Here is a 27620-nt window from a genome sequence, read left to right on the forward strand (position 1 = left end):
AAGAAAGAAAGAAAGAAAGAAAGAAAGAAAGAAAGAAAGAAAGAAAGAAAGAAAGAAAGAAAGAAAGAAAGAAAGAAAGAAAACACAACTTTAAGAGAAAGAACTCAGGGAGAGAAAGGGAATTGCCATTGTTGGTACCAACCCCACTGCTATGACATTGCCATTCCATGGGCAAAGTCCTGATACCTCCTCCTCACAATGCACCCAAGTCCAAACCTGGCCAGAAGGACATTAAACATTATCCTTTCTTCCCACCCTCTAGCTCTTCTCTTCTTCAAACTAAACATACACACACACACACACTCATGGAACACCCCAGTTGCTTCAATCTTAGATTCATTTGGTTAGTAATTTTTCATCATTGCGTTTAATTCTGTCCTCTAGGGCCAAGCAGAACAAATCCAATTACTCTTCCCTTGAGAGATTTGAATATATGGGAGTTTGACACATGCACAGAGAGCCTCTTATGATGTCTCTCCACATGAAGATGCTTAGGATCCTGATTCCTGTTTTCAGGAGAATCACAATAATGTATAATGGAAGGACCTAGAAGAGAGTGGAGTATGTGTAGTTCAGGGGTGAGGAACCTGAGACCTCCAGGCCACTTCTGAAGTTTGGGTTTAGTCAAAGTACTTGATAACCTAGAAGGCCACATGTGGCCTTGAGGCCACAGGTTCCCCACCCCTGGTATAGATATTCTATAGCTACTTCTAGTCAGCTAACCACATGAGGAAAAGGAGGCTCATTGATCGGCTATAGAGGCATTAAAAAAGTATTACGAGTTTCATCCTTGGCTTCACCCCAGCTCTCCTGGGGAGCTCAGTGAAGAGAGCAGAGCCCATAACTTTATGAAAGATCTAGGGGGCTCCTCACCATCCCATCATTTTAGATTTTGGGTTCAGCATTGATTCCCTGTTGTATGAAGAAAGTGAAGCTCCCTTCAGCATTGTTATTCCAGCACACCACTGATGCCCCAAGGAATGACCTTTGGACCCCAGACAAACAGCAACTGAGACACAGGCTCTTCTAGCAATCACCCCACATCTGGACATGAACTTGGTGGGACCAATGCTATGTGAATTAAGCAAAGTTTTAAGCCTATGCCCCCTACAAACTGATGTGGCATATGGCAGGATGTACACCCCCAGGTATTAGGGAAAATGTTTTGTTTTTTGTCATACCCATGAGGTAAACGTCCCCCAAAGCTACTCAATACTAACTGGCAAAATGGAGCAGGGGTGTCTGGCTCCCTAAAATGAGGGGAACTCAGCTGATGAGGGCTTAAGACAATGGCAGCAGAGAAAAGAGACACCCACATCCCCTCAGGGTACGCTACAGCAGGAATGTCAAAATCAAAGACAGAAACCCACAAATTAGTATCATCTATCTTGTATTTTTATTTATTTTGTTAAACATTTCCCAATTTAATTTTAATTTGGTCCAGGCTAGTGTGGGTAGCAAATTTGACACCTTTGTCCTACAGCCCTGAGGAGTAATGTAGCTGCCTAGTTCTGGAAGATGGGCCCAGAGCTATATTTCACACCTAGATTATTTATCCCATCCCTAGCTCCCAACCCTGTCTTTTCTTTATGCTAAATATCCCTCAGTTTCTACAATCCATCCTCTTATAGGATGGTTTCTAGCATCCTCACCATCCTGACTACCATCCTTTTGATAAAACTGGTAACCTACTCAGGCAAGAAGACAAACATAGCCTATAGGGGGTACAGCAAGTTGAGTTGCTCTGTGGTTCTCCATTTAAATGGCCACAGCAGAATTATGTCCACTAGGGAGTGCTGAAGTGTGTAATATGAGTGGTTTCTTTTCTTTGGTGAGCCTTCAGTTGTAAGCTTTGTAGATTATAGGGTGGGGCCTGATGGGAGTATTTTGTTGTAGTAAAGGCCTGTCCGGTGAAAACCTGCTCATCTGAGGACGGACTTTTTTTTTTTTTGGTTGTTTTTTTTAACTGACAATGACTCATCAGGTAAACTACCTTTTTTGTTGGGCAACTGGGCTCCTGGTTCCACTGGGGGCTTCTAGGAAAAAGGGAATCATTTCTGTCTGGTTGGCTTCTCCCTCTGCTCCTAACATCTGCTAATTTTCTGACAATAACACTGATATGTCAAATTAGCCTAAGCAAAACCCAAAGCATACTGGTCTCTTCTAGATTCCTTCAGGATATACTGGAGTCTCATGGAGCTTAGAAGTCAAAAAACCTGGGTTTGAGTCTTAGTTTTGCCACTAACCTGTTGTGAGACTTTGAACAAATCCCTTTTCCTCTCTTGGTTTCAATGTCTTTTGTAAAAGTAGTTTTGAACAAGGCCATTTCCAAGGTCCCTCCCAGCTTTACGATCCCAAATCCCATAATTCTAAGGTTAACTTCCAATAAGAATGTTTTAGGCCTTCTCTGATTTAATAGCTGGGTGACTTAGGTTTGTTCCTTTCACTCTCTGGGCCTGTTTACTCTACCATAAAATAAGGGGATTGGACTAAATGGTCTCCAAAGTCTTCCATCTCTTTGGTTCTACAATTTCTCTAATCTCTAGCTTCCCATTTAGGGCTTCTAGCTCTTTCTCTTTTGAGTGAAGGGATGACTAAGAGAATGATGCCTGACTTAAGCTTCTTCATTTTATACAAAAATCATGGAAGTGAGTCACTCTTAGCAGGGGAATTCAGAAGCGCCTAAGGCTGTTCCAATGATTGGCTCTGCCCTGAGCTTCTTTCTGCCCAGGCCTGCCTGACCCGGCAATGTGGTAGAAAAGCATTTATCTGAGGTTTCTTACTTGGGAAACCTCTCTCTTAGGAATCCAGAGGAAGAACTGGGAAGTTGTTAAAGTTCATTTTCAAAGCCTCAGTTTTGAACTCTTTTTTTCTCCTCTCTCCCAGTTCCCAAGCTCCTCCATTTCAGGTATCCTGCTCTCCTTTCTGCCTGTTAAAAGTCTGCTTTCATTGGAAAGAATCTGACAAACTCATTCACACCAAGGTGTAAATGACTGACAATATAATATGAATCCTACCTAGGTGTGGTTGCAACTTAACAGTGAGCAAAGCATTAACCAAAAGGAATGATTCATAGGTTCTTAACTTTTAGAGATATGTAGTCCACCCTCCTCATTTTATAGAGGAAAATTGAGGTCCAAAAGCAGAAGGTAATTAGCCCAAGTTCATACCAGTCAATGCTGTCCACCTTAGGAATCATGTAGATGTCCCATGAGGGGTGCTGCCAGCTTAAAATACAATTGGGAAATATTTAACAAAATAAACAAAAATACAATAGAACATAGGTACTGTTAATATGTAGTTTTCTAAGTCAATATGTGGCCTTGTCTATGGTTCATTGTGTATATAATGGATACTTAGTATATAGTGTAGTGGCTTCCATTTTCTATTTGACTTTGACACCACTGCCCTAGGGAATTTCACCTTCATTTTAGGGATTGGAGATTAGATTCTACAACCAGAGGAGGAAGGTCAAGGACCATTACATGTCCAAATGATGCGGGTTTAAATATGAGAAGTGTAGTGGTGACAGTGCTAAATTTGGAGGTAAAGGGAATGGGTTTGAATCACACCTCTCCACCTTTCTAGCTGTGCAAACTTAAGCAAGTGGCTTTAACTTTCTAGGCTTCCGTTTCCTCCTCAGCAAAAGAAAAGGATTGTACTGAATGATCTCTAAAGTGTCTCCCTTTCCAAAGCTTTAATCTTATGATGTTTGCCCCTCTCTCCTAGTACCGCACCCTCCTTTAGTATTCCAAGACCTTCTAGCTCTCTTCTGCTTGCTCCAGGTGGCCCTCTTTAGGTCCACATCTCCAGAACACAGCCAATAGTTTGAATTCTTATACCTTTTTCCATTTCAAAGCCATCTCTCAATTGAATAACCTCATTTAAGGGCAGCTAGGTGACCAAGTGGATAGTGCCAGACCTGGAGTCAGGAAGACTCATCTTCCTGAATTCAAATCTGGCCTCAGATACTTAATAGCTGTGTCACAATCTTGGGCAAATCACTTAACTTTAAAAAAAAAAAAAACTGCTTGCCTCAGTTTCCTCATCTGTAAAAATGAGATGGAGAAGGAAATGGCAAACCATTCCACCATCTTTGCCAAGAAAACACCAAATGAAGACTCATGAAGAGTCTGACATAACTCAACAACAATAAGCCCATTTACATTGAGGTGTTAATGATGAATCATTGTCTTAATATGCTGCATTCCCCACAATTACATTTTAAAAGGGGATAATGCTTTAATCCAAAAGAATGAAGCTCTACTGGTGCAATTTCAATCACAATTTCAATCAGATGAAGGAAGCTTCCTGTTACCCTTCAGATTGGGCTGGCATAGCCTAAATTCTTTTTTACCTACTCAGTAAAGTCCAACTTAATTGCCACTTCTTCCAAAAGCAGTCTTACTCTCCCAGGAGCATGTAAAATACTTTATTCCCATTCATTTTTGCAATTACCACACTCTGCCTTGCATTGTAATGAAATATATATATTTGAATGTTTAATTACACACACACACACACACACACACACTTGATGCTAGGCTCTCTGAGGGCAAGGACTGTCGTATTCTTATCTGGCTCTTACTCAGTCCCACTTCAGGGTTCTGCATACCACGGGCACCTAAGAAATATTTGTTTAATCATATGGAGTGGAATGGAATTGTACAGGATTTTGATTCTGATTGATTCTGAGTTGGGGGTTAGGAGAGGTAGGGTGGGGAGGACCCCACAGATCATTTAGTCCAAATACCTCATTTTAGTGTTGTTGTTGTTGTTGTTTGTCCTTTGTTTTCAAAGAAGACCATGACATTGTTATAGATTAAGATAGAAGACCAAAAAAGGAAAATGACGCCACAAAAGTTACTCACAAAGCTACAATTCAAACCCAGCTTCCTAGGCTCAAAATTCAGAGCTATTTCAGAATAGGCTAGGCTAGGCTAGGCTAGGCTAGGCTAGGAATTGTTCTGTCTCCAACCCAGTAAAAATACCCTGTTAGCAGAAAATGAAGCCAAGTTTATGTTTAACAGGTTTTCCAGATATCATTCCAAATGGGAACCTTCCACAATCTAACTGCAGATTTCTTTCTCTTCTCTCACTATTTCCTTTTCTCTCTCCCTGTCCCCAAGCAACTCCTTAAATCAAATTAACCTCCTCATTGTCCCCAAGAGTACACCTTCAGCCTTTTGTTCCTGTCCATCCTGTCTCTCCAGCCAACTTCCCAATATTTGCCATCCCTCATAATATGTGCTTTATTCATCTGCTCTTCATTACCTTGCAAACAGTAGGTCATTAGGAAAATTTTTGATGGACTGCTTATTTAGTCGTTTTTCCAGTTGTGTGTGTTCAACTCTCAGTTGACCCCATTTAGGGTTTTCTTGGCAAAAACACAAGAGTGGTTTGCCATTTCCTTCTTCAACTCATTTTACAGAATAGGGTTAAGTGACTTGCCCAGGGTCACACAGCTTGTAAGTGTCTGAAACCAGATTTGAGCTCAGAAAGATGAGTCTTCCTGACTCCAGGCCTGGTACTCAATTCACTGTGCCACCTGGCTGCATAGATACATAAATGGACAGATGATATAAGATGGTGATATATTGGAAATATCCTTGGGTTGTAAGTCAAGAGGCCTGGATCCTGCCTTGGCTTTGACATTGACTTACTATGTTATCTTGGTATATTTCTTCCCTTCTCAGAGCCTCAATTCTCCCTTCTGTAAAAAAGGTGTTGGGCTATCAGAGGTTCTTAATCTGGAGCCCTTGAATTTGTTTTTAAATATTTTAAGAGCTGCTCTTCAATATAGTTGGTAGGTATTTTATTTGTGCATTTAAAACATTATTCAAAGAAGAGGTCCATAGGCTTCACAAGATTGCAAAGGGGTCCATGACACAAAAAGAGTTCAAAACCCCCACTGCTCCCTTCCCACTCTGGAATATCCTATAAACAAACATTTACTGCCTGTCTGGGGCTTTTACTACCTATGTGGACATGTCAATGTCTGGTCCTCAGATTTCTCATCTGTAAAATGAGGTGATTGGACTTGATGGTTTCTAAGGTTCCTTCTAGCTCTAAATCCTGATACTCTCTAACCAAGATCCAGTGAACCTCAACATTACATTGCTCTCTGTGCTGTTCTCATACTAAATGCTAAAGGTTGGTTGTTATCCTTCATTTTTGAAGAGGGCCAAAATGACATCACTATGTTAGAGTCAAGTTACAGTGTGTCCTACTGTGGCTGATCAGACCAATGTGAGCTCGGAATGTTCTACCATAGGTCAGGCACAAATAGTTTATGTGAACATTTGGGGTGGATTCTCTAAATTTGTGTATCTCTTGTTTCTTTTGAGCTACTTCAATTCTGCTTTGCTCATAGAGCACACCACCTTCTCTGATGAGGGCTTGCCATGCTGGGCTGTCCTGTGTCAATGTCTTCCATGTCACACAATCAATTGCAGAGTTCTTCAGAAGGACATTAAGAGTGTCCTTGTATGGGGTGGATAAGTGGCACAGTGAATAGAGCACTGGCCCTGGAGTCAGGAGGACCTGAGTTCAAATCCAGCCTCAGACACTTAATACTTACTAGCCATGTGACCTTGGGCAAGTCACTTAATACCAATTGCCCTGCCTTCCCCCCTCCAAAAAAAAAAAAGAAGAAAAAAAGAAAGAAAAATAGCTTCTTCTGACCACTGTGTGAGCTCTTGCCCTGTGTTAGTTCTCCTTAAAACAATCTTTTAGACAAGCATACGTTTGGCATTTGAACTATGTGACCAGTGAATTGGAGTTGTGCTCTCTGCAGTAGAGTTTGAATGCTTAGCAATTTGTGTGGTTGTGGTTGTGGTTTGTCTTTTATTCTCAAAGAGGACCATGATATCAAGGAGATGATGATATGACTTGAAGTTGACTTTGATTTAAATGAGAGAGGGCTGTGCAAGGTCACCAGTCTCATTTTCTCTTTCAGAGTCATCTGGGTCCAGTGTCCAGATATCAACCAGGACAACTAGAGATGGCCCAGGATGGGAGACCCTGGCCCTTTTATGCTAAGGTCTTTTCAGGTTCTTACTTTCAGTGAGGTAATGCCCATTCAATGAAGAGGCCTCCTAAAGAAATGAGTCAAGGTATGGCCCCTTTAATAAAAAACAAAAATCAGACAGGGAGGGGAAGACTCTCAGGGTTGCTGGTCATAAGAGAAACAGTTACTATTTACATGCACTCTGAGCCAGGAGGGACCAAAAAATAACCTGAGGGTTGTCTTGGCAATTTAGTTAGAGAAAGGATGTCAGTGTGTGGTAACTTCAGAACCTTTCTAAGACCATTCAAATGGAAGCGATTCAGTTTCCTGGCATGGCGCTGGTAGACTGTCCAGGTTTCACAGGCATATGAGGTCAGCACAATGGTTCCGTAGACCTTCAGTTTGGTAGAGTGTCTAATATTTCTTCTCTCCCATACTTTCCTTTGGATCCTCCCAAACAGTGAGCTAGCTCTGGCAAATACTTAAGAAATCTCTTTTCAATTGATAAAAGGAAATTAAATTCTAAGACATTCCTCCAAAGTTCTGGAGGCAGCAAACAGGAAGGACATCAAAATGTTGTAAGCCAGGATGGTGGATGTACTATAACTACTTTGTTTCCACCTTTGCTATCATTTCTGTCTCTGCGTCCAAAACTTCCAATTGGAAGCTGATGAGTCGGTCTAGGTCAACTCTGTAGACCAGGATCTTCTGGTTGACTATTGATGAGTCAGAATTCCCATCTTATTAAGCACAGTCCAGAGATAGACACTAAAGAGAAAGACCTTCAAAGACCTTCACAGCCTTCAAAGCTGGGAGGGCCAGCATAAGGAAAAGCTTTTGAACAACGAGAATTGTATAAAAAGTGAAAAAAGCTGCTCTGGGGAAATGGTGGCTTCCCCATCACTGGAGACGTTCAAAAGGAAGTTGAATAAGCATCTGTCAGGGATTTTATAGAAGGAATTCCTACTTAGTTATAGACTGAGCTAGAGCAAGTGTTCTTAACCTTTTGAATGTGTATCATAGATACCTTTGGCATTCTGGTGAAGTCTGTAGAGCCCTTCATAGAATAATGTTTTTAAATAATTGAAGGAAATTCTAAATTTCAACAAGAGATTAATGGAAATAAAGGTTGTTTTTGTTTTTTGCCCATCCACAGTCATACACCCCATGAAATCTATTCATAGACTTCTTAAAAATCTTCTGGGTTCTATGTCCTCTGAAAAGCCTTCAAATTCCAAGGTTTTCTGATTCTATACTGCTCTTCCCAGTTAGTCAAATGTAGAAATTGGGAAAGTGGCCGACTGATACATATGTGAGTGGTTGAACTAGAATTCGAACTCTGGGTGTCTATACTTCAAGCCCGGGGTTTTAAAATTGAAACAATAGAATGTCAAAGCTGTAAAGGCCCTTGGGATATTGACAACAGAATGCTAGAGACAAGAAGGCCTTTCAAGACTTTTCATTTCACAGATGAGGAAACAGAAGCCAAAATAGGGGAAGTGATTGGTCTAAGGTTTCATAGCTTCTTTGGGCACCAGACATTTGGAAACCCCTCTTTTTTGACTCAGCATAAATCTCTTCCAATCCCCTAATATTAACCTTTCTTTTTGATCAATATTGTAAAAATAAACATTCCACTCATGAAAAATTCAGATTTATGCAATGATCAACCATTATTCTAGAGGACTGATGAAGAAGAGTTTCCCACCCCATAGCAGATGATAGCTTAATATGTAGAATGAAAAACACATTTTTAGACGTGGCCAGTTTTGCTTGACTATGTTTATATTATTCAGAAGTTCAATTCACTAAACATTGCTTAAGCACCTACTGTGTGCCAGAGAGGCAACCAGATGGCTCAGTGGATAGAGCATTGGGCCTAGAGTCAGGAAAACCTGAATTCAAATCCTGCCTCAGACACTTACTGTGACCCTGGGCAAGTCACTTAACATGTTTGCCTAATCTACCACAAGAAGAAAATGGCAAACCACTGCCAAGAAAACCCCCTATTGGTCACAAAAAGTTGCACACAACTGAAAAACAACAATGTGCTAAGTGGTGGACATAGGAAAAGAAGCAAAAGACAATCCTTACCCTCAAGGAGCTTATAATCTAATGGGGGAGACTTCAAACAAATATACATACATATATATATGTATGTATATACAAGATAAACAAGAAATAATTAAGAGAAGGAAAGCATTGAAATTAAGAGATATTAGGGAAAGCTTCCTGTAGAAGGTAAGATTTTAGTTGGGACTTAAAGGAAGCCAAGGAAGTCAGTAGTTGGAACCGAGGAGGGAGAGCTTTCTAGGCACGGGGGACAGCCAGAGAAAACTCCTAGAATGGAAAGATGGAATGTCTTGTACATGCCCAGTGTCAGTGGATTGAAGAATGTGTGTGTGTCAGGGAGTAAGGTGTAAGAAGATTGGAAAGGTAGAAGGGGACTAGGACATGAAGAGCTTTTTTAAAAATTGGAGGTGGGAGGGCAATTGGGGTTAAGTGACTTGCCCAAGGTCACACGGCTAGTTTTTGTTTTAAGTGTCTGAGGCTGGACTTGAACTCAGGTCCTCCTGACTCCAGGGCTGATGCTCTATTCACTGTGCCAGCTAGCCACCCCAACATGAAGCTCTTTGAAGGTCAACAGAACACTTTGTATTTGCTCCTGGGGGAAATAGAAGCCACTGGAGTTTATTGAAAGTAAAGGGGTGACATGATCAGACCTGCACTTTAGGAAAATCACTTTAGTACCCGAGACAAGAATAAATAGAAATTCTTCCTTCCTTCCTCTCTTTCTCTTTCTCTCTCTCTCTCTCTCTCTCTCTCTCTGTAGGTGAAAGTGGGAGGGAATAAAAACACAGGCTTGATAACTGAAAAAAAATTTAAGAAATATTTTAAAACCATTATACTTTAAGCACTGGGGAAAAAAAACAGCATTTCCTTGTTTTATTTCCTCATTTACAACTAAATGTTTTTCTTATTACCACAGCTGAATCTAACATAAAGGGCTTAGATAGAGTTGCTTTGTCCTGGTGGCTATAGTGAAAATGTTTAAATTCCTAAAGAATATTAAAAAAATATACATATATATATATATTTCAATTTCAAAGTGAAACCATAATTTCTCTAAATCTCTCTCTTTGGACCAGTTTCCTTCTCCACTGGGATTTCTTTTTGTCTGTGGCATGATGAGTGGGCATCCATTTAGTGACCTTTGTCAAGTTATTCCCCTTTCTGGAATTTAGTTGGTAACTCTGTAAATGAAGAGATTGGATTAGGTGGTCTCTAGGGTCTTTCCCACCTTTGATTATCTACACTTTCTGTTCTAAGGGCCTTTCTATTTCCAATGGCTTCTAATTCTGCAAATCTATTTCGGAATTTCCCTATAGGAGTAGATTAGTTATCACTACCCAATCATGCCCCTTGTGTGCCCAATCTTTGTTTAAACAGTTCCTTTTGCAGGAATTTCTCTTTCTCTTATCTCCACCAGCTGTAATCCTATTCACCCCCCTAGGTTGAGCTCCAGTAGTAAGAATAGCTCATACCATCTTCCCTATGAGTAAATTGAGAATTAAAGAGTGAAATGATTGATTTACTGTGAAAGAATCATAGAATTTAGAGCTAGAAGATTTTTCAGAGAAAATCTAGTATGGGGGCGGTTAGGTGGTGCAGTAAATAGAGCACTGGCCCTGGAGTCAGGAGGATCTGAGTTCAAGTTTGACCTCAGACACTTAACACTTACTAGCCATGTGACCTTGGGCAAGTCATTTAACCCCAATAGCCCCTCCAAAAAATAAAAAAAATCTAGTCTAATCCCCTCATTTTATAGATCAGAGAAAAAAATTCAGAGATTAAATGACTTGCTCAGATTCACAAAAGAGGCATCAGAGGTAAGATTTGAACTCCATTCCTCAGACTCCAAAAGTATTTTGTACCTTGTGCCATTCTGCCTCCCAAAAGTTTTGTTGTTTTTGTTGTTGGGTCTTAAATCCAGATCCTCTGATTTTAAGTCTGCCACTCTTTCTAGCAAAACACAGTGTTTCTCAAGTGATATTTCCTTCATGAAGCCTTCCTTGATTCTGCCACCTGGAAATGCCTTATTCCTGTCTGATCTCTTAGCATTTTGTATCTCTAGTATTTTATACTCTAGACCACTCCTTCTGGGCTACCTCCCCTACTTCCACAAGTTCTAGGGGTACAACTAACACTAATGTTTATAAGTCCCTATTAGAGTGTTTTCCATTAACAATCAACCAATAGACACAATTGTTCATTCTTTTCACTTGTGTCTGACTCTTCGTAATCCCTTTTATCTTGGTTATCTTGGCAGAGATACTGGAATAGCTTGCCATTTCTTTCTCTGGCTCATTTTACACATGAGGAAACTGAGGCAAATAGGATTAAGTGCCTTAACCAAGGTCACAAAGCTAGTAAGTGTCTGAGACCAAACTTGAATTAAAAAAGATGAGTCTTCCTGACTCCAAGCCCTGTGCTCCATCTACTGCATCACCTAGCCATTATCTCCTCTTGTAGCCTGTAAGTATTTTCAGGTCAGGACCCATCACTTATTCATTTTGTGTGTCTCTCCCAACATCTGGCTCAAGATTTTCACATAATGGTTGTTTGATAAGTGTTTATTGAATGAGTCAGTTGGTACAAGCCTTAAGGACAGGGAAGAAGAAAAACCCCATCTACTCAGCAAAGAGAAAATTCCCTGTAGACTGAGTTATACACATTAACCCACAATGACTTCCACTGAACTCACAGTTTTGGAGCAGCTGGACCTGTGTTTATCATGTATTACCACATGGGATTTTTCCATCCTTCATCTTCGACAGTTTAGGGACAATGAAGGACTTTTAATAATTGAGTCAATCTTCTCAAATAATAGTTCATTTGATCTTTACTAAGATCCTTATCCACACTTTGTAAGTCAAGAAATTGGACCCTGGAGAGGTGAAGGAACTTGTTCAAATTAATGGTAAAAAGCAAATATATATTCATAGATTATTGGAACATGAATAAACTTCAGAATTAAGTTAGCTCTAGAAGGGATCTTTGGTCATAGGAAACAGAATATCAGAACTGGAAGGGGCCTTAGAACATAGCACAAAGAATTTTAGAACTAGAAAGGACCTCATAACCAGAGCCAGAGCTAGCAATTTTGTGCCAACCTGTGTCTATTCTGTAAGACTGCAGTCCTTTCCCATCCCACCTTGGTCACCTCCTTTCCCTCAGTGGAGAGAGGTCCCTGGGCCAGCCTGAGGTAAGGACAGGCTGGGTAATAATAAATAACTGAGGCCTTACTCTCTGATCTTGAGCTGGTTACTTAGTGACAAGACAACCCCATGCTTTCCTTCCTAGTTCCCCACGCTTACATATCAAATTGCCTAGTGAAGAAGCATCAAGATTTGGGGGCAGGTGGGGGGGTACAGTGCCACTTCTTGGTCCTTTCTCATACTTTACTCCTAGCTTGGGCTTGAGTGAAAAGTACTCAGGGTGCTAGGGTCCTGACAGGTTGATGGGAAGAAGAGATGCTTGGCTCCAACTTCCCTAGGTGTCAATGGAGGGGCAGTAGTACAAGACTAGCCTCCTATCAGGCATACCTTCTTTAGTAGAAGAGTCAAGAATATTAGTGCCTCATAAGGAAGAGGGTCTAGGCTCTGTGTGTGTGTGTGTGTGTATAAACAGTGTTTCATGGGTCAGCTATATGTGGGCTTATAACTGCTCTCCCAACACCTACTAGGCGTGGGCCATAAGGTTTTATAGCAAGCCAGAGTTGTTACTAGTACTTTAGACAATACACCATCAGAGTTGGAAGAGGTCTTTGAGATCATCCAGTCCAATTACTTCATTTTACATATAGGGAAACTAAGGCCCAGTGAAATGACTAATTCAAGGTCACTCATTGACTCAGCAACAAAACTAAGACAACAGTTCTGACACCCATCCCCATGCACACAAAGGCACAGTCTTAAAACAGTAAGCTCTGCCTAGACTCAAAGTACTCACTCCTTCACTCACATTTGCAAAATATAAAAATAGATTTATTTTTAAAAGATATCAAAAACATCTTCTTCCTATCTATATGAAAGAAATCTCTAAATTAGGATCGTTGTGGATGTGAAACCAGCTTCTTCCTATTAATATGCGGGCCCTTCAGCTGTTAACTTGTACTTGAAAACATTACATACACTCTAGTCATCCATTCCCTTCCCATTGTTGTGAATAGGGCCTTTGATTCTATGCTAACCACACATTCTAGGCAGTACCATGTAGGTGGAACAGTTCTATGCCTGACTCACAAGACAAGGGGCAGGAAAGGAAGCACGGCTCCCCAGGAGCCAGATTTGAGGAGCAGAGTGAATAGAATGTGGTTACAATTCCACTTTGGGGCCTTCAGCCCTATCTTTTTAGACCCAGTTTTCTGGCAACCCATTGGAGGTCAGGAACTTCAGCAGATTTAAAGTAAGATCCTTTTGTGCTCAGTTGTGTACACTTTGTGTGCTTACCACATTAATCACCCAGATTCCTCACGTCCTATACAGATGCTTCAGATGCACATCTCAGCTCTGCTGCAAAAGAAAGATATTTTAACTTGGGAGGGCTGAGCTTGAGTCCTTTGTATTTCTAGTGCTTAGCACAGTGCCTGCAATGTGGAACTTTATAGATGCTTGTTGATTGGTTGATTCCACCAACTGTCCATATGACATTGGATCAGTTGCTTGCCTTGTCTGGGTCTCAGTTTCCTTCTCTGAAAAATATGGTGTAGTGTGTGTTTGACTTTTTTCAGGGACCAGGGTTGGACTAAAAGGTCTTTAAGGTAACTCAACTATAACAGTCTAGGTTCTAGGATCCTTTCTAATTTTCTAAGGTCCTAAGAGCTACCCATTTTAATATCATTTGCTATGGCAAAATTTGATTAAGCCAGTTGCTCTGTGATTTACTTCTCTCCATGGAAATTTACCCAAATAACTATCACTCAGTGACCCCATCTCATCCTATATGGGAAAAAAGCTCCTTGAGAGCGCAGATTGTATAATTTTTTTATCTTTTCTTTTTTAAAGATTGGGTCTCCCCAAATCACCAAGGCTGTAAATGCAAGGACTACTCATTGTAGCTCAGAATTCTCAAGTGCAAAGATCTACTAACTTCAGCCTTCCTAGTAACTGGGATTATAGTGACTCCATTTGTTAGCTTTGTATTTCAGGCACCCAGCAAAGGGTTTTCTGCATAGAGTAGGTGCCTAAAGATTGTTTAAATGAGTTGACTGATGTGTCAGCTAGGTGGTTGAATAGATAGATCACTGGACCTGGAGTAAGGAAGACCTGAATTCAAATCCAGCCTCAGACACTTGCTAGCTGTGTGACCATTGGCACGTCATTTTGTCGCCATTTGCCTCAGTTTCCTCAACTGTAAAATAGGAGTGATAATAATAATAACTACCTCAAAGAGTTGTTGTGAAGGTCAAATGAGATGATTTTTGTAAAAGGTTTAGCACAATTCCTAAAATATATTAGGTCTTTAACGAATGCTTCTTTCTTTCCCTCCCACCAAAGTACCAAGAACATCTTCAATGAAGACAGTTAGGGAAGAGGCAGCTGGTAGAGAAAAAAGAACAAATGAATTTATGATCAAGAGATTAGGGATTGAATCTCAACTGTGGTACTCCTGGTTCTCACATGATACTTGAGATAAGAAACACAAGAATGAAAGACTAAGTAACAATACAAGAAGGTAAAAGATAAGTGCCTAGTGAGTTTTGTATACAGTAGAAAGAAAATTGGATTTGGAATCTGTGGCCCTTGGTTCAAAACTCATATCTGCTTTCTATTTACTTGTGTGATCTCTGCCAAAGCATTTCTCTGTCTCTCAGTTTCCTCACTTCTAAAATTAGAGGAGCTCAACTAAATGATCTCCAAGGGTCCCTTGTGGATCTATAGCCTGTGATCTTTCTCAGGGCCCAAGTTTTCCTCTCTATAAAAAGAACAGGCTGGACTGAGTGACCTCTGAGGTCCTTTGAAGCTCCAACAGACCATGATGGGAAATCATCCTTGATTTGGAATCATCATTCCAAATGGAATAGGCTACCTGGATTGGGTACATAGTTCTGCAGAGTAATCTCCTTCAATGTGAGGAACATGGCCATTATTTAGAGAAGTTGTGGAGGTGATTCTAATTTGGTGAACCAAGTGATAACTGAGATCGATTCCAATGCTGAGATTCAGTGGTCCTGTGACTGTGTGACATCTAGACAGTAAGGAGTTCTTTTACAAAGTTCTTTAAAACAAATTTAAAAGGTGGGATATGTTTCATGAATAATCTCTTTGTGCCTCTTTCCTCTCTCTCTATCTCTTTTCTCTCTCCCTCTCTCTCCTCTCTCTCTCTCTCTCTCTCTCTCTCTCTCTCTTTCCTTCTCTCTCTCTCCTCTCTCTTCTCTCTCTCCCCCTCTCTCTTTCTCTCTTTTCCCTGAACCCCATTTAGAATGTTTGCCAGCTTTTTATGGCCCCATCCTGTACTGCCCCAGTCACAGAATGTTCTATGCTCTTTGTTTCAAAGAGGACTGATGACATCACAGGTGATGTCTTGACTGGTCTGTGAACCAGATTTAAGTGAGGCAAAGTTGCACAAAGTCGTCAGCCTCACTCTCTCTTCCAGAGTCATTGAAGTCAGTGACAGGACAAAATTTAAGACAATTGGTGATGGCTTGGATTGTAGTATCTTCTATGTCTGACCAAGCTCTGAGCCTGCTTCAGCTGCCTTCATGACCATTGGAACAAATTGTTTCTCATTTGTCTGTTCTGCCAGGGGAAGTCTTCGCATACTTGGGGTAGACACCTCTGTAACTTGTGGACAGTTTTAAGACCTGTCAATTACCCTCAACCTGGTTTAACCCATATGCTGAGACAGTTTTACCGGGGTGTGACCGCTGCTCATGCTACAACTTTTTGGAGCCATAGGTGAGAGTTGGGTGAAGCTGGACACCCAAGGTGGATGAGCAGCCTCAAAAGAGCTCAGCAAGTCCCCACCCCAGAGATACTCATCTTCCCTGAACACCCTATACACCCCCATATACAGAATAATAGACTGTCCAAACTGAAAGGGGACTTGGAGCTCATCTGGTCTAACCTTTTGGAGGGTGTAGACAGAATGCCAGATTTGAAGTGGAGAAGACCTAGGCTTGAATCTTGCCTCAGATATTTACTGGCTGTATGACCCTGGGCAAATCATTTAATGTCTCTGGGGCTCAGTTTCATCCCTTGTAAAATGTCTGGTTTCAACTGCCTCTAAGTTTCCTTTCAGCCCTAAGGTTTCTTTCATTTTATAAAGGAAGAAACTGGGGGGATGAGGGTAGGGTGGGTGGAGGACAGGGAAAGGTAACTGGATTAAAAGCATACACATAGCTAGTAAGTGGCAAACCAGGCCTAGGGCCTCTGCTTCCTAGTATGCATGCAATCTAGTGCCCTTTCTATAGACTGTAAGCCTTATGAGGGCCATGTGATTCTTACTTCTCTCTAGTGGGCATGGCCCAAGGGAATAGTCCCCAGGAATTCATTTTTCCTAATGTTTGGGATTCAGAGCTTCACCAGTTGGGACAAATGACCTGGACTCCCAAACTTGCACAGATCTCTAACTGACTCTGTGAAAATACTATAGACCTCTACAAAACTGAAAGGGCAGCTAGGTGGCACAATGGATAGTGCCAGGCCTGGAGTCAGGAATATTCATCTTCCTGAGTTCAAATCTGGCCTCAGACACTTACTGTTTGACCCTGGACAAGTCACTTACCCTTTTTTGCCTCAGTTCCTCATCTGTAAAATGAGCTGGAGAAGGAAATGGCAAACCACTTCAGTATCTTTGCCAAGAAAACTCCAAATGGGGTCATGGAGAATTGGACAGGACTCAAATGATTGAACAACAACAAAGCAGAAAGCATTGAAGTTTTTGCTTTTCACCTCCAAGTATGTAAATTTAGAGGAAACTGGGCCTCTCTCCAAGTATGCTGTAGGATCAGAGGGAATAAAGCAGAAATGCTTAACAATTCCTCTGGAATACATAGTGTTGTATCCATACACATATGAGGGACTAAGAATGGTTCTATTGCCTGATTATTTTCTGACAGTCAAGAAGAACTGGGTCCAAATCGTATCTCAAATATTATTATAATAATATATAATATATTGCATATATTATGTATAATATATAATTATAATAAAATTATAATATTATTATTATATTAACCAATTGTTGCTCATTATTAGCAATGTGAACCTCACTGAGTCTCATTTTCTTCATCTGTAAAATGGGCCAGGAAATAGAATTTATGGTACATACTTCACAGGATCATTATTAAGAAAAGTTCTTTACAAGGTCCTTTCTAAAACTTACAAAACCTAAAAAATACCACATAAATGTATCGTCAGCATAATTATCATATGATATTTATTATCATATAACATAGGTCTAGGACAGTAGTAAATAGTAATAATTTATATTTATAGAGTACTTTAGAATTTAAATTTTTGCATAATGCCAATGTATGTCAACAATGACAGAGCTATCAAGACCCGGGGGTCAGTTCTCTGCCATAAGGAATGATCAGAAAAGAACCTTAGTGAGGGATATTATCATGTCCTGTGAATGACTGGTTCATTCTACTGATTTCCTTCCTAAGTTGATCCACTACTACTGTTTTCTGTGATATCTGGTATGGCAGATATATGTGGGGAGATTTTGTCTTCTTTTCCTTTTTCAGTTTAAAGCAAGGATTCTTAAGCTCAGGTTGTGGGCTTATTTTAAAAAATATAAATTGATATAACGCAACATAATTATATTGTTAACCAATATTAGTTGATTTCTTCTGTAAATCTGGTGATTTTGTTTTATGCATTTAAAAATGCTATTCTATAATCATACATGTATAGCCTAAACCAGGTTGCATGCCGTCTTGGGGAGGGGGAAAGAAGGAAGGGAATAAAATTTAGAACTCAAAATCTTATAAATGTGAATGTTGAAAACTAAAAATTAATTAATTAATTTTTTAAAAGAAAATGGAAAAAAAATGTTATTCTAAGAAGTGTTCTAAATAAGTTTCAACAAGCTGCCAAAGGAATTAATGAATAAAAGGTTAAGAACGCCTGGTTTAGATCCTCCTTGATCATAATTCCAGTCCTTATCAGCAGTTACAGGACTTAGTATTGGTTTCACAGCAGAATCAGATAGACCAACAATGAGCAAAAGCAGCAGACCTTTTATTATGGCATTTTTTAACTCACACAAGAAGAGACTATTAATATAATGAAACATCTGAGAATAGAAGAAGCATAAGGGAATGGGGTGATGAGGAATGGTCTCCAGGACTTTGGGTGAGCTGGTCTTTGAGCCACAGCTGAAAGAAGAAAGAGAACCAGTAATAGTTGTGCTTGGTGGTGGCTATTCTTAGACACTGCATATCCCAGTTCTGCTAAGTCCTCCATCACTCTTAGTTGATGTCAGACGACTGGGTTACAATCACCTTCACTTCAAGGCAGCTCAATGAACCAGCTGAAAGTATTGGGCTTTAAAGGAAGCAGGTAGGCTCTCTCTCAGGTGTATCTGGTTGATTTCCCATCTGTAATGTCATAGACCTTTTACATATTCACTGACCAGATAGAGGCTCAGAAACAAATGTTGAGTACAGGCATAAAGTATTAATGTTTCTAGAAAAGATCATGGAAGAAGTGTTACACAAGAAGAGTTGGTAGGCTATTGGGTCTGAAATTATCAATCTGCAAGAAAAAACATTGAGGCAGAACTCTGAGCCAATGGCACTTTATTAAAGGGTTCATAGCACCCTCTAATGAAGTGGACCTCAGACCTTCCTCATGATCTGAGATACCCCCTTCCTCCAAGGTCTTAGTTTTATACCCAGACAATACAGGTGGAGCAGACCAAAAATACAGAGACTTATTGGTGGATAGACCTTGCCCTTGACCCTCCTGGAGGGTCTACACCATATAGAGAATCCCATTTGTTGACAAATAGGCTAATAAGCAGACCTTGACAAATTTATCTTGACCTTTCTGGAGGTCCTACCAAGCTGATGAGCATGTCCATGGGCTGGGCTGATAAACAGATATCAAAACATCTACATAGGCCAATGAACTAGTAGAAAGGCAGGCCAAAGGCCAGAAACCAGGGTCACTCGTTGGCCAAGTGTTCATGGTCATCTCCTCGTGTTAAGCAATAGAGAGATGACAAGGGATGGAGGGACAATAAAAATAGCTGGGGGGCTTTCCATGTAATTGAGTCACCATGGGCTTGGTCACCTTGACAAGGAAAAACAAGGGTGGAGGACCTCTTGTTAGCTTTCTATGATTAAGCAAGTAAACTTACAATCTGCAGTTCACAGCTCTGAGGCCTAATATCAGAACTTATAATCACCACTTCCATGTAATCATGTTAAACTGATTAATACTGATTGGAATAAAATAAGGGTCAAATTAATCATCTATCACAAGACTTAATGTCCAGATTGGAAATAGTTCACCACAAGTCAACCTTATGGGTCTCATAGACTGAAGGGTGTTCAGACTATCACAATCAGATTAATCATGTTACTGTGTGTATGTGTGTGTGTGGACATTGCTCCCACCAAGACCGATAGTAATTCCTCTATAGCAACAATTTAGAAAATTGCCTGGGGTAAGTGAATGCTTCATTGGCTTTCCCATCATCATATAGCTAATACAAGTTAGAAACAGGATGTGAATGCAGTTCTTGACTACCCCAAAGCTAGCCCCCTTTGCACTGTACCATGATGTAGTATGGTGTAGATAGAACACTTCCCTGGAAATCAGGAAGACCCAAATTGAAATCCTGCTTCAGATCATTAGTAGCTATATAGCCATAAGCAAATAATCTCTTTGAGTCTCAGCTTTCTCTTCTGTTAAATGGGAATAGTAGTAGCACTTACCTCACAGGATTTTTGTGAGGATAAAATGAGTTAACATGTGCAAAGTTCTTTGAAAACCTGAAAGTTTTGCTGCTGCTAGCTGCTGCTGCTCCTGCTACTTGCCATGTACTAAGCACAGGGGATACAAAGACAAAGGCAAATAGTACCTGCCCTCAAGGAGCTTACAGTCCAACAGGGGAAACAACATGTGCCTTTTTAGGTGTTATTGTCTAACACTAGCACCCTGTTAGTTCGGGTTCAAGATTAGGATGAAATGATTCATGAATTCATTTACGAGCTTAAAAAAAAAAAGGTTTACTTTGCTCTTACAGAGCAAGGAGATACAACAAAGATACAGTGGTACTAATTTTGTCTAGACAAAGTTCCCTTCATCCACATATGGAAATTTATTTGGTCAGCAGGGCAGGGGATGGTGACTCCAGTGGTCTTCAGAAATCCAAGTCAGAAGGGCACCAGTCCACATGGGTGGGACTTTTTAGGTCCTCAGGTGACCAGTAAGGAAGCCAGGAGCCCATCAAGATGCAAGAACATTTATTTTTTTGTCTTTTCGGAAATTATGTTATGGAGAAACTAGGGGACTCTAGTTCTCCCAAAATATATGTAAATATATATTACATTGAATAATTAATACAATATTTGTGTGTACATATGTATGACGTAAGGTAACATGTGAAGGTATGGTGAATTTGCTAGCAGTTAAAGAGGGAAGCCCAAAAAAGTCTCCTGCAGGAGGTGGTACTTGAGCCAACTAGGATCCTCCAGTTGATAAAGGGTCAAAAGATATGAACAGGCAGTTTTCAAATGAAGAAATTAAAGCTATCTATAGTCATATAAAAATGCTCTAAATCACTATTGAGTAGAGAAATGCAAATTAAAACCTCTCTGAGGTACCACAACACACTTATCAGATTGGCTAACATGACAAAACAGGAAGATGATAAATGCTGGAGAAGATATGGAGAAATTGAAACACTAATACATTGTTGGTGGAGTTGTGAACTGATCCAACCATTCTAGAGAACAATTTGAAATTATGTCCAAATGATTCTAAAACTGTACCTACCCTTTGATCCAGCAATACCACTACTAGGTCTGTATCCCAAAGAAGTCATAAAAAAAGGGAAAAGGACCCACACATATAACAATATTCATAGTAGTTCTTTTTGCAGTAACAAAGAATTAAAAACTGAGGGAATGTCCATCAATTGGGCAACGGCTGAACAAGTTGTGTTGTATGAATGTAATGGAATACTATTGTTCCATAAGATCTCAGAAAAATCTGGAAAGACTTGCATGAACAGATGCTGAGTAAAGTGAGCAGAACCAGGAAAACACTGTACACAGTAACAGTAACATTGTATGATGATTGACTTTGTTAGGCTTAGCTCTTCTCAGCAATACAATGATCTAAGACAATTCCAAAAGACTCATGATAGAAAATGCTATCCACATCCCGAAAAAGAACTGTGGAGTCTGAATACAGGACAAAGTATACTATTTCCTTTTTTGTTGTTTTTTCTTTCTCATGGTTTTTCCCTTTTATTCTAATTCTTCTTTCACATCATGACTAATGTAGAAATATGTATAATATGATCATACATGCATAGTCTATATCAGATTGCATGCCATCTTGAGGAGGTAGGAGTGGAGGGAGGGGGCGGAATTTATAACTCAAAATCTTACAAAAGAAAATGTTGAAAACTAAAAATCAATTAATTAATTATTTTTAAATGAGAGAAACCAAAGATTTTATTAGGTAGAAGTCAAGAGGGAGAGAATGGGAGAGATGAGAGATAGAGTATTGTATCTAAGAAACAGTGGTAATATGTAAGAAAACAGGAAAGGTCAAAAGAGTTCAGGTTGTGAAGACAAACGGAGAAGTTTATGTATTATTTATCCTAGTGGTAGTAGGCAGCCATTGTGTGACATTGTTTTGGGCTTTAGGAAAATCACTTTGTTGACTGTGTGAAGGATGAATTAGATTAGGGTGTGCAATTCCACCAAATGTGCAGTGTGGCAGGACAGGTTGGGACATGTTTGTGCACACTCAATCATGCAGTGAAACTCTCAATATTTAACAGACTGTTCTATCCATTGTGTGCTGGGGTCATTTGGTAAACCTCATTATTGTTCCAAATCTGCTTTCTCAAGTGTTTTGTACTTTGTATATGTCAGTGTACATTAACCAAATTCCCAGTGTGCCTCATAAGCGTGTCAATTATCCAAATAGTTTTTGCTATGTGTATAGTGAGTTAACTTTTAAATATCAGGAAATAAGCTTGAATCTTTCCAGTCAATAAAGCATATGAACTCTATTTTGAACCCCTCACTTTGTATCACTTGTGTTCAACTAATAACTGACTGGTCACGTGACTCGCGTCACATGGTGTTTGCATTTGCTAGGATTTGGAAAGAACACAAAGTCCATTGAATCAATTGCTATTTTCACTTAAGAAATATATCAGGGATCACCTCCAAGGCTAAGCAAACTACACAATATCTAATTAAGACCTTTTTTACATAGTAAAGAACTACTGGTACTGAAACTACCTAAAACTTGGAATTCCCATGCAGATAAAGCTGATGATACAGATTATAAAAACAAGAATCACTGGGACAGGGTAGGAGAGAGGAGGCAAGGGGACTATTTCTTTAATTGAAGTAAGCTTTCAGTCCACATTTAATGAGTAGAGCAGATCAGAATGACCTGACTCATGACCTTAAGTTACCTGCCCCCCAACTCGAGCTGAATTTTCAGCTTCCAGATGAACAGGAAAGAATCTTCTTTAGAGAGCACCAAAACAAGTCCAAAACATGAAGAATGCTTCTGGAGAAGCATTAAGTATAAAGAGTATTCTTGGCATATCTGTAGAAATAAGAAAATTGTGACTTTTTTTTTTTATTAGAATCATTACTTGTCTGTATCATGTATTTACTTCATTTGTGAGTATGCTGAAGCCACTGTGGAGGTCAGAGAAATGACTGCACTAAAAAATACTGACCTCAAAGAAAAGAAGCAAGTCAACCACTGATCAGTCTTGAAAAGTTTTCTTACTACCATTACACATTAAATTTGTTTTATTTTTTTTTTTAATTTTGTCAAGGAGATGAGCAAAAAATGCAGGTTTTCTTTATCAGACAAAAGTCAATTTCAATAATCAATGAGGCTGAAATAAAAAAGGGGATATTTATGGGTCCAGTCAATTGAGCAATCATTTATTAATAGTGCCAAGCACAGTACAAAAAGAGGCAAAGGACAGTTCCTGTCTCAAGGAGCTTATAATCCAATGGGGGAGACAAAATGCAAACAAATATATATAACAAGCTATGTACAGGATCAATAGGAAATAATTAACAGAGGGAATTAAGAGGGGTTGGGGAAGGCTTCTAGTAAAAGATGGGATTTCAGTTGAACTTGAAAGGAAGCCAGAGAAGACAGCAGTTGGAGTGGAGAAGAGAGAGCATTCCAGGCATGGCAGTCACAGAAAATACCCAGAGCTGAAGTGTTTTAAGATAAGGTTCAGAGATCAAGAAAGTGATAAAAGATGAACATTCTGAAAAACAGTTGCATAAAATTTAATATGTATGGATGAAAAGTGATTAGACACCTTTTATAAAACTACAAGGTGGAAAATTACTAGGAAATTGTTAATGATCTTGATGTTAATGTTCAAATGATCTTGGAAGACCCAAGTTCAAATCTAGCCTTAGGCACTTGTTAACTGTGTGACCCTGGGCAAATCATTTAGCCTCTAGGGTGCCTCAGTTTACCCAATTATGAAATGGGGATAATAATAGCACTGACCTCTCAGGGTTGTTATGAGGATAAGATAAGATTATATCTGTAAAGCACTTTGCAAACTTTAAAGTACTATATAACAAAGCTAGGTATTATTAGCTATTATTAACAACTATAAAGTCTAAAGATTCATTTCTTGAATTCACATTTGGATTCGTTAGAAAACTTAGTGGCTCTTGGCAATGAACACAGGGAATCCTTCCATCAAGACTTTCCACAAATGCTTTTTCATTGACTGACCAGAAAAAGCAATACCAAAGCCCATGGAATCCAAGCTTACTGACTGAGTAGTGCTGAACAGGAAGGAGGAATGTTCCATAGATAAAAGAGAATCATCAGCATCTATCTGAGATGAGTTAAACAATAATAATTTTGTTTAGTAAAATCTAAAATTAATTCCCATGAAAATGACAATGGACAAAATTTGCAGCTATATTTGAAATCAACACAAAAAGGAAACTATAAGATTATTTTATGCGTGTGACAGAATTTTTTTTTCCATTTTCTAATTTTGTTATTGTCATTGTCTAATACTACCAGTCATTTCATATCTTTTTCTACCTCTTTGGTCCTCTTTTTCAGATAAGATTTTAGGTACTTCTCTTTCCACTTTTGAAAGGGAAGATTGCTAACTGTTACAGCATAAGGAACCTGAGAGGTCACTGAGTCCAACTCCATCATTTAACAGGTAAGGAAACTAAAGCACAGAGTACCCATGTATGCCCATGCCAGGCTTCAATCAAAACATGAATATCCATGACCTGTGTACAGATTACCAGAAAGAGCTCTGGGCACGGTGGACCCTGGCCCTTAGTGCAGAGTCTTTGGGGGGTTTCTCCCTGCAAGCCCTAGAGCATATCCCAACCACAATATGCCAGAAAAATTTTAACTCAGACCAAACATTTTGTTGTGAGACTTACAGGGAATCTTTCTTAATATTTGTTCCTCAGCAGAAAATCTCTAAGTTTTTTGAAATCTGAAAGTTCTACTTGAAATTTCTGTCCTGGTATTCCCCTTACCTGGCCAGTGAAAAGGTTTGTGTCTGAAGTAGAAAAGAAGACAGAATCTCTCCCCATCCATTCATTCCCCTCCCTACTGTTTCCCATCCTCCTCCATAACAATCCCCCCCCACACACACACTTTCCCCAGGAAAAGGTGTGGACTACATAACTGATAGGGGTGGAACCTATAGATGATTCCATCTGTCCCACCTCCCCAAAGAATCCACCTCTGGCACTTGGCTGGGGAGAACCTGGCTGCAGGTTAGGAGTAGGGGATAAATCCAATTTTCTTCCTTCTATTGCATACAGGAAGTACACCATCAGTATTTATTGATTTGAATGTTAAAATGCTCCCTACCCCAGAGATGAGATATGCTGACTGAAGGTGAGAGCTAAGGACTAAAGATGGTGCAATTTCAGTACCAAGGCACTGTTTCCCTGGGTCCAACAGTGCTTAGGTGACCATGATTCTTGGATTCTCTAAACAGAGTACTTTTCTCTCTAACTCCTGTTTCTCCCTCCTTCAATCCATCTTGCAAGGTTTCTAGTCATCTTCCAATGGCACAGCTCTGACTTCTATGTTTAAAACTTCCACCGATGCTCATTTGCCCACCAGATTAAGTTTATTATTATTGGTAACAATAATAAGAGTTGAGGAGCAGCTAGGTAGCGCAGTGAATAGAGCAGCAACCCTGGAATCAGGAGGACCTGAGTTCAAATCCAGCTTCAGACACGTAACACAAAAAAAGAAAGTAATGCTTAGGGGAGGCTAGGTGGCACAGTGAGCAAAGTGCCAGCCCTGGAGTAAGAAGGACCTGAGTGCGGATCTGGCCTCAGACACTTAACACAAAAAAACTATTCGTGTAACCTTGGGCAACTTACTTAATCCCAATTGCCCTCCAAAAGGCAAAATAATAATAATAATAATATAGTTGGCATTTGAGGCAGGCTAGGAGGTACAGTAGAAAGAATGTCTGAAGTCAGGAAGACCTGAGTTCAAATGTGGCCTCAGATATTTCCTAGCTATATGACTCTGGAAAAGTCACTTAATCTCTGTTTGTGTTAGTTTCCTCAACTGTAAAATGGGAATAATAACAATAGCACCCACCTTTCAGGATTGTTGCAAGATAGTAGTGATAATAGTGATCATAACAAAGGACTTGGTACAGTGCTTGGCACATAGCAGGTGCTATGTATTATTCCCTTTCCCCTTATTTATATAACTTCTTAAGGTTTGTAAAATGCTTACAACAACCCTGTAATGCAGATGCTTTTATTACCCTCCTAGAACAGATGAGGAAACTGAGGGACTGAGGAAAGCTAAAGGACTTGCCTATGATCGCACAGTTGGTCAGTGTCTGAGACACTGCTTTAGAATTAGGTCTTTCTGACTCTAAGCCTAACACTTTATCCACTGTATCACCCAACCTCCTTTGGTTGGTTAGATTCCTCAGCTTCATACTTAAGATGACTTTCACAACTCATTGGTGCCACCAAGTCTTTCTTCTTCATTTCACATTCCATGAGTTCTTTTTGTGAAGTGTGAACAGGCCTGGACTAGCAGGAAGGGGACTTGGATTTGAGTCCTGCTTATGCCATGTCTTGGCTATGTGACCTTGATAAAGTCATTTAACTTCATCTATTAAATGGGCATGATTATATACACACACATATATGGACTTCTGGTAGGGCCCTGAACATACATCAGCTTTCTTGCCTCTGTACTTCTTCTGTTCTTTATGCCTAATATCTCTTCCCTGCCTCCCAACTCCCTAAATCTACTAATTGGAAAAATACTCATTTTTCATAACCTTCCTCAATACATATCAGATCAATACCTACCAACATTTTCCCATAACATGGGTTAGGTCCATCCTTTCTCCTTCCCTCCTGAAACATCTATTAGTTTTTCTTGAAAGGAGACAATGTGATCCTATTACTTGATTGCCTTCTATTTCCTCAACGCAGCTTCTTTCCACTCCAGTCACAGGTAGACTCAGGCCTCTCCTTCTCCCCCTGTGACAGGAATTAGCTTTCCCTAAAAGGACACAAGACTATTCTGGGGTCCTGATTGGTCCTGGCTTCCCTGATGCAGCTAATTGGTCACGAAAGGCAGAAAATGTTCCACTCATATGCAGTCTGGGCTCCTAGGACTTGGTGGATTTCTGAAGACTACTTTAAATACCATATCCTTCACCATGTTATGCCCTCATGACCAGATGTGTTTCCACATGGAGAAAAGGGAAACTGAATACAGAGAAGCTAGATCCTTGTTTCATAAGCTTGCTGTGTTAGGGCAAAGTAAACCTCTTTTTTCTAAACTGTTCAATGACTTGAGAGTGACTCATTTCATCCCAACATTGAACTAGACTAATAAGAGAGAGCTGATATTATGATTAGCCCTACCCTACTCATGTTGAAAAGTGGCCCATCCCCCATGGGATTTTAGACCTCATTTTTTTTATTTCCTCACTCTGTTTGTATAAGACGATTTAGAACTGGACCTGACATGACTAGTCATCATCCAAGTTCCTCATTTTACAGGTGAAGACACAGAGGCATAGAACAGGAGAATAAATTGTCACTTCCAGCACTTAGCACAGTGCCTGGAACACAACAGGTGTTTAATAAATGTTTATTGATTAATTGATTTGTACAAAATCACACAAATTATAACTATGGACCTGGGATACCAACCTAGGTCCTCTGACTCTAAATCTTGTACCAACTACCTCCAAAGTAATAGCTACCATTGGGTTACCATAAGGTTTAGAACTGGAAGGACCACTGAAGAGCTCTGTTGTTGCTGTTGTTTAGTTGATTAGTCACATCCAATTCTTTGTGACTCCTTTTTCT

The 27620-nt window shown here is 39.8% G+C and overlaps 1 pseudogene; it reads right to left on the bottom strand.

Annotated features, from left to right (window-relative positions):
• LOC138173690 (HLA class II histocompatibility antigen, DRB1 beta chain pseudogene) overlaps positions 1–15832 on the bottom strand; it is an 18184-nt pseudogene extending 2352 nt beyond the window's left edge.
• Positions 15833–27620: the final 11788 nt, after the last annotated feature.

The sequence above is a fragment of the Petaurus breviceps genome, unplaced genomic scaffold, assembly GCF_028583685.1.
Source record: "Petaurus breviceps papuanus isolate PSGF00001 unplaced genomic scaffold, PetGlider_PUasm1.0 64, whole genome shotgun sequence".
Taxonomy (NCBI): Eukaryota; Metazoa; Chordata; class Mammalia; order Diprotodontia; family Petauridae; genus Petaurus; species Petaurus breviceps.